This window comes from Motacilla alba, chromosome 3, assembly GCF_015832195.1.
Source record: "Motacilla alba alba isolate MOTALB_02 chromosome 3, Motacilla_alba_V1.0_pri, whole genome shotgun sequence".
In the NCBI taxonomy this organism is placed as follows: Eukaryota; Metazoa; Chordata; class Aves; order Passeriformes; family Motacillidae; genus Motacilla; species Motacilla alba.
In genome coordinates this window covers 86,654,608-86,662,731 of record NC_052018.1, presented here as the reverse complement: position 1 = coordinate 86,662,731, position 8,124 = coordinate 86,654,608, and the positions used below count along the sequence as shown (strand labels likewise).

At 45.8% G+C, this 8,124-nt stretch overlaps 1 protein-coding gene across 2 annotated transcripts in view; it reads left to right on the top strand.

Moving 5' to 3' along the window:
* Positions 1–1,470: 1,470 nt before the first annotated feature.
* Positions 1,471–8,124, top strand: part of SOCS5 (suppressor of cytokine signaling 5) — a 32,954-nt gene continuing 26,300 nt past the window's right edge. Inside the window, exon 1 of one of the 2 annotated variants that reach the window (XM_038130337.1) lies at positions 1,471–1,599. The gene's annotated coding sequence lies outside the window, so the exon portion shown is untranslated. Of the gene's footprint in view, positions 1,600–1,746; positions 1,897–8,124 lie in introns of those variants that run through there. The other variant, XM_038130336.1, reaches the window with a different exon arrangement.

Genomic DNA, 8,124 nt, shown 5'->3' with positions numbered 1-8,124 from the left:
CTGTTTACCTAGGGCTGCCAAGTGGCAATTTAGTAGCATTTGTGCAGGGCGCATATGAATCCTTCATGAGTGCTACCCTGCTCTAGAAATGGAAATTCACACATGGGCCTCATCAGTATCAACTAGCCCATCAACCAACAACAATTATAACGTTTCATTATATATTTCATCCTCTTCCAAGGTGCAGAATTGCTTATACAGTGCTTATATTTCATCTTTGGGTTTTTTTGCTGGTAATGTATATGCTAGGCTGTGTTCTGTATGCTGAATTATTTAAAGTTGTCTCTTCTTCAAGCTAATCCAGGGTGGTTACCTCAGATTCTGCTCACAGGGCAAGTGCTGCCCCTTCCCCTGGAGCACTTGGTGGCTTCCACTGAACTTGTTTTAGTTTGTTGAGATTTTCCTTGCATTTTGTGATCCCAAACTGGACACACTCTTACACAAGTATCTGAGCAGAAATAAATATCCCTTTCTTTCCCTATTGGCTATGCTTCCAGCAGTATGACCTGGGATGCTCTCGGCTGTCTTTGCTGCCAGGACACATTGCTGGCTCATGGCCAATGTGCTGTCCAATGACACCCCACATCCTTTCCTGCAAAGCTGCTCCACAGCCCATCAGTCCCACCCCGGTACTGTTGCAGAGGCCTGTTCCTTCCCAAGTGCAGGACTTGACAAATTTCCTGTATTCATCCTTGCTGAGTTTCACAGACTTCCTGTCAGGTCATTCCCCCTCCCAGTCTAGATCCATTTAAACGGCAGCTCTGTCCTTCAGCACTCACTGTTCCTGCTTTAGCACCACCTGCAAGCTTGTTGAGCACACGCTCTGTGTCCTCCTCAAAAGTCTTTGAAAAGATGCCAAGAGAACGGGCTCCTGCCATTCTCTGCTTGCTGCTGCCTCCCAGCAGAATAAACCCACGGATCCTTCCCTCCGAGCCTGACATCTATGCATCCTTTCCCATCTAAGTGTTCACCCTCTGCACTGTAGTGTCCCAGCGTGTCTGCCAGACACAAGCAGATGCGATGTGTTCTGTTATTTGGAATCCCAGCCGTCTTTTTGCGCTGGTGCACCAGAGAGCGATTCCTTAGCCCGACGTGATCGGATGTTCCCTCACCTGCACTTGGGCCAAGCCATGGATTTGCTCTCCATTACACGGAGGAAGGGAGAGGAAACCGCTTCGAATGGGGTCTTACTCCCAACAATACCGACGTGTCTCCAAGGCTCTCCACGCGTAAGCTTTTCCTGCTCCCTGCAGCGTTCAAGGAGCCGCCTGACGCCTGCACGCGCAGTGCCGGGGCGGTCCCAGCCTGCGCAGCATCCGGCCGGCTGGGGAGCCACACTGTAAGAAGCCAGCTTCCCAGCGCCGTTCCCGTTCCGCCTCTGACGCCGGCTGTCGCGGGGAATTCCGGCTCCCGGCGGGGCGGGGCGGGGCGGGGCGGGGCGGGGGCTCCTCTCGGCCGCCCCTTCCCCGCCGCCCGCCCCCGCACGTGACTCCGCCCGGACCCAAGATGGCCGCCGGCCGGCCGGCCCATTCCCGGCGCGGGCATCGCGCCCGACTCCAAGATGGTGGTCAATGGAGGCCACCGGAGACAGCCTAGCGGGTCAGTGCGAGCGCCGTGGCCCGGTTGGCTGGGCGACGCCCCGCCCCCGCCAACCCGCCGCTCCCATTGGCGCCGCGGGGGGCCAGGCCGGCTCTCATTGGCCGGCGAGGTGTCGCTCCCGGTGTCTCCGCTCCGGGGCCCGGGGAACTATTTTACATTGGGCGGAGGGAGGGAGGGGGCTCGGTCCGGTCGCTCCGGGAGCGGCACCGGCGGCGGGCCCGGGCCGGGGATGCTACGGGCGCTGCCCCCGCCGGGACGGCGCTGAGGCGCCGCTGCCCCCGCCGGGACGGCGCAGCGGTAGGTGCTGCCTCCGGTCGGGGCGCGGGCGCGGGCGCGGCGGGCGGGCGGGACCTGCCTGCGCCGCTCGCCCCCCGGCGGCCGCGGGCGGCCGCGGCCCCGCTGCCGTCCGCCAAGGCCGCGGCTCCGTGCGGGAGGGAGGCGGGAGCTGCCACCCTGTCCCGGCCCGAGGGAGCCGGGGGAAGGGAGGGCGAGGGCTCGGCTGTACCCGCGGCCGGGAGAAGGGCGCCTGCGGCGGGGGAGGCGGGGAGCGGTGTGGGGGGGGGGGCGGTTCCGTTCGGTCCCGGCCGCGCCGCTGAGGGCTCGCAGCGGAGCCCCGCGTGCGGGGGCTCGAACCTGCCCCGGGCGGACCGGGCTGCGCGGTGTCGGCACCCGGGGTGATCGTGGGGCTGGTGCAGGAGCAGCGGGGTGGTCGGCGGTCTCCTGTGCCCGAGTTCGCACGCACGGCTTGTCCGTATGGAAATCAGCCTGGCAGAATGACCACTAACGAGACCTCAGGGCGTCCAGCCTCCTGTTAACCCCTTCTGCCGAGGGGCGTGCGTTAGGCATCAGGCCGTCTTCCCTCGTGAGCGCTCATAAAAGTTTGCAAATGGTCTTTATAAGCATCTGATTCGAAGTTGTGAATGATTTCTTGGAATTGTAGGAGCAGTAAATCGAGTTACTTCTGCTGTTGTTGTTAACTTTGTACTTCAATACTTGCACTGAATCACAGTAGCTTAATCCCATGTAATACATTTCTGTCTCTGAATATTTGTTTCATCAGGGTTGCGTATCATCTGGTGATGTGGTCTTATGAACCCAGCATGTACAGTCGTCTGTTTCCATTCCCTGAATACTTACAGAATCCTCCCCTCTTTTATTTTTTTCCCTCTCCTGGAAAGCTTGTTGAAGTTTTCTGCACTGTTTCTGATTGTCAGCGATACATTTTATGCTGTTCATCATATGGCACCCTATCCCATTCTGTGAGGTATGATCCCTGGCCATACCACACAAAGCAAAGATGGAGCTAATTCCAGTATTCTTTAGGAATGTTACGTCCATAGAAATCTTGAAGTTTGATCCATGTACCTCAAGACCTTGTGTCATGCAAGTTTGTGCCATTAGAAGCTTGCGCTGAAGAGCTCATGCAGCTCTCAGCCTGAGCATAACCCCTGTTACCTTGAATATCCTCAGCTGATGAGTTTGCTGCAGTGAGACATTTGAAAGGAGGCAAGTTTCCAAGTTAGCAACCTCCTACTTCATTCAGTTGTCAGTCTATAAACCAAGATACTCAAATGGACCTCATATCAAAGCAATAGCCTTAGCAATAGAGTTTCTGACAGAACAGATTCAGTTCTTTACATTTTTGTACATGACTGAGTATGGCAGAGTGAATTAGCTGTACTTCTCAGGCAAATTATTTGTCAGTCCAAAGCAAACTACAGAAAGAGAGAAAACAAACCAATTTTGTGGCCTGGTGGACTGAGCTGATGAAATCTGTTCTGATTTTCATGTTGGTCTAAATGTCCTGCCTCTGCTCTAGTTTTCAGGATTGCATTAGCAATACAAATCAGGCAGTGAATTCAGACAGTTGGGTAGCAGTAGCTTGACATGACTTCATGTGTATGAGAGCATTGGAAAAATGGCTGAGTTAGTCCTTGTAGGAGTATCTAGAATTTCTCTTCTGTTGCTCTTTTAATGATGGCAGGTTCTAAGAAAGAGGGAGCAAATGCAAGGGATTAGAAATCAACTGTGTTCAAGCAGAAAGGTTTGTTGTTTTTTTTTTAATCTTCTTTGAAACATGTGAAACCTGTCACTCTGCAGCAAGGTTCTAGAGAGATGACTGACTCTTCCTCAAGAGTCAGTTTAGATGTTTCTGTGATGGGCATAACATGCATTTTTGGGGCTCATTCATTATGTTTAGAGATGGATTTTAGTCTAATCAAACAACAGTGATGGTTTTTGTAAATAGTTGTAAAGCGCCTCATCCTGTGATAGCTTCCTGCAAAATAGCTAAATTTTTGATAGATACTTCATGGATTCAGATCACTCCATGTAACTTCCATGCAGCAGCTTTATCCTTAAAATTTAGTTAAATTGGTGACATTTTATTTATTGTTGCAAATAGTGAAAACAAATGTAAAATCTAAACAGGATACCTTTTTGTTTACTAAATTGTACATTCCTGACTTTGTAGATGAAAGAATTTTAGATGTAAAGGCTTCATCATTAACTCCTAAAATACTGATTTTTATTCCAAATTATTGGAATAGGTTGGCTAGTTAAGTAATTCTTGAATAACTGTCTACTTTAGGCTGATTTCCTTGCCTTGTTTCCCCAAGAGCTGTGCTTCGTAGTTTCAACCTTAGAGGGAAATGAGCACTTAGTTTTACCTTGTGGTATTTGTGCCTAGAGGCTTCCGGGAGGTGCAAGGTTTGGTTGTGTTGAGCAACATGCAGTGCCTCCCCTCCATCTGATCATGGCCTGCATTGTACTGACTAGCCCTCTGTCCTCCAAAGATATCCACCTAGTTTAAAAAAACACATTTTGATTCCTGGGGTTTGAGGTCTGAAGGATGATCAGCTTTTCTGATATGCTGACCTATGCATTAGTTTGAAACAAGCATGCAATTGCTCCATTAAATAAGAAGTGCCCTGGAGTGATATGTATTTGTGTGGTTTGGTTGTTGGACAGCTTATTTTAATCTTTGAGCTATATCTAGTTAAAATGTTGTATTTAAAATTTAGTAAATGTATGCTATACCTTCTGGAGCCCTTATACTTTGTCAGCTTGATAAATTAACTTTGACACACTGAATATTTTTCACCAGCTAACGTAGCTGTTAGTTAAGTTAAATAAAGGAGAAGAGCCCACATGCTCTCTCCATGCATACAGCTGGACATTTCTGTTAAATTTTTCAACACAAATGAAATTTTGATTGGTTTTTAAAGCTTCATGAATACACTAATTGGTGAATCATCTGATGTGCAGTTTAGTTTCAGGAAATATGAAATGGCTCACTAACTTCGTAGTTACAAGATTATGCAGACCTTCTGAAAATCTCAGTAAGAAAATGTGTGCAGTGGTGGTGGTTGATATTTTTGGCTGTGAGAGAGGTTGGCTAAAACTCAATGCAGTTATGCATAGTCTGCACTAGTTTATATGGTAGGCACTCACTTGAAGAATTATCTGGAAGGAAGAAGGAATAACTTTACGGGTTTATCTGCTCTTGGGACCTTATCCAGATTTTGCTGAAGAAGTTTGCAGTCAGGAACCTCTTCCGGCTCTGGAACGGGTCCTGAATGTAGTCGCTTTTCACCCTGTGTTTTTATAGTGCTGTGGTTGTTGAATTCTTCAGCCTTAATATTGGACAGCTGCAAAACATTTAAAGCCTATCTATGAAAGATTGGGATAAGAAGGAGGGGGAGATGGAGGCTGGCCCAGATAAGTAATACTTCTTGAGGACTCCAAAGTGTTTTCTTTATGTAGCCGTATACGGTGTGTTCAGGGCTAACTGGAGACTACTTGATTATGTACTGCATCATCAACTGAAGCATTTAAACCAGTACTCCTTTCTTGTGAAAGTTTGAATCCTTACAGTAGTTGAAGAGTCAAAGAGGTCAGGAATTTGGTTTTCTTTTCGTTGCAGCAGAATAATAGCAAATTCAGTGTAGTACATAACTACTCTGTGTAAACTCAAGGTTTTTACAACAAATGTTTTCACTGCTGTTGTAGGTGCATGGAGCATTCCTTAAGATACTGTTGTATTGTAATACGTACTGCAATACCTGTGGTGAGCCCCAGTTTGTTAGAGGCAGAAACTTTTGCAGTGTTTGTAAGTGCGTCAGTGATTTTGGACTGGAGCACATTTACAGAGGTGAAATTTGAGGCATTGCTTAAAAATTGAAATGGAGTAGGAGCAATCAAAAATAATTTTTCTGCAGTACTAAATCTGATACATTTCTGTTCCTCCTCAGCAGAATGAATTCTAATAGTAATTCAATGGTCAGCGTGGCTCCCAAATAAAATAACTTGGGCCTCATTGCTCAAGACTCACATGTCAATCATAGGAATAAGAATTGTAATTCTGGGATAAAAAATGTCTGGTGCTTTCTACCTAATATTCCCGTTAGGCTAGTAGAGACTCAAGGACTGCAGTTGAATGAATTAGGCTTGATCAAGGCTCTAATAAAAATTGATCAAGATAATCTCTTAGACTTTTTGGCCTCTAATAACAAAAATTTAGCTTGTAGTAGTGCGTATGCCAGTTTGACCTAATTTTATTCATAGAACTTGCCTAGTTAAGGATGAACATGTTTAATGGGGTAGACCCTGTTTCTTGAAAAGAACTTGAATGGGAAACTTCCATCTCCAAGATGTCTCTGACTTCTGATACTTAGGATTTCATCTGCTTAGGTATATCTGTTTTTATATCAAACTATATACTCTGCCTCTGTAGCTTGGGTTGTTGGTTTTGCAGCAAGACACGTGTAGCACTGCTTGATTACCTGACTGATTTACTTGTGGAAAAAGTACCTATTACTAAATTTTGGTTGGGGGGAGCTTTTGTATTTGGGATCTGTGAAGGAGGTATTTTAATTATTCCACTCGTGCACTAACTCATCACTTTTATCAAAATAATTTTTTTTATTTAAAATTTGCTCAATAAGTTAAAATTTCTATTGAGTTGTGTCTTGCAGTGTTTTTGACTTGGTAGATAGGATTTGTCATTTATTGGTCTTGCTCGTGGCTTGGAAGAGGAAGGTAACAGTGTATTTTTAAGCTGTCAAAGTGTGATGGTAAAATTATTAACAGTTAAGATTGAGAGGTCTGGCTAAGGGGTTATCTTTACTCCAAGAACATTCCTTTCAACCAAAAGCTAGCACTGTTTCCAGCTTTGTGTCTCAGATAGGATACCAGGCCATCCCTGTAGGCTCCACCATGAGCCATCTCCATATTGTCACAGTATTTACTGCCTGACTCCTCATTAGATTTGTGGCTGTTTAGCAACAGAGACCTAGGGAGTCCATCCCTCCCAGGGGAGGCTCTCTGGCTTTGTTAACATTGATGTGATTGCGTTTCCTTGCCTTTCTCTGAAACAATGTATGGTTTGGGTCTCTGCAATCACTTGGCAGAGGACCAGGAAAGATGCTCTCTAGGTTCTCTCACTGTGATCATAGTTAATAAAGCTTCTGTTTGACCTGTCTTAAATTGCACTTGTGTTATTACCCACTTGGAGTCCCCAGATTCTCTGACACAGTTTCTCCATTTTTATTCCACTGGTTCATTTAATCCACACTGTTCTAATTTCTTTTTTCCTCTGGGTTAGTTGGTAGTGGGTTAAGGGAGACCAACTCTGGGGTGTGTGACAGGGCGTGTGGGTACAGAGGGGTGATGGTGTTATGTTGTCCCTTCAGTCTGCAGTGACTTGTTCTCTCTTAAGTCTGTCTCATCCAGCCACACTCTTAAGGTAAGAAAAGTCCCTTGAATCCAGTGAGTGAAGTTTCTCCTGCCAGTATCTCACCGGGTGTTTTGGCAGGTTCTTGCCAGCAGTTTAACTCATTTGGACATTTGACATGATCTAAAACTTTGGCAACAAACCTGATCTTTGATTTTTGCTTTAATTTTATTGTTCATAGTACATTGAGACCTTAATGCAAATTGTCACAGTAATGGTAGATTGGAATATAAATCACAATTAAAGTTTCAGTATCAAACCAGCTTTATCATCAAAAATGTGTGTGGTTTTATCCACCAAATAAATTCCTCATATTTATTGTTCTTAAGATCTGTTAAACTTACTTATGGAAGCCAGAGCTTTGACAACAGGAGCTCTGGTTCTTACAGATGTAAAACAGATTATATGTCATAATTTAGATTTAGATTATGAGATTGAAAGTACTGATTGTATAGTATATCTTGGAGAATGCAAAAGTATTTCTGGGTTTATAAACGCTGAACTGCAGAGTGCTGACTCTGGGAGAGGAGATGAGGACTGTGTTAAAAAATAGTTCACCTGTTCTTGTATTCTGTACTGAGCAGCATGTATTGGCCAGACAGGTTTTTATTAGGTGTACCCTGTGATGGTCAGGGCTATTCTTATGTTACATCCCATTACTGTATTTCAGGAGTGTGTCGTCTGCCTGTTAGTATTTGCTGACATGATTAGCATATAGCCTGGTTTGGCAATTAACAAATTCTGTCCCGTCTGGATTATAACATTGTAATTGTTAGTTTCTTTCCATAACA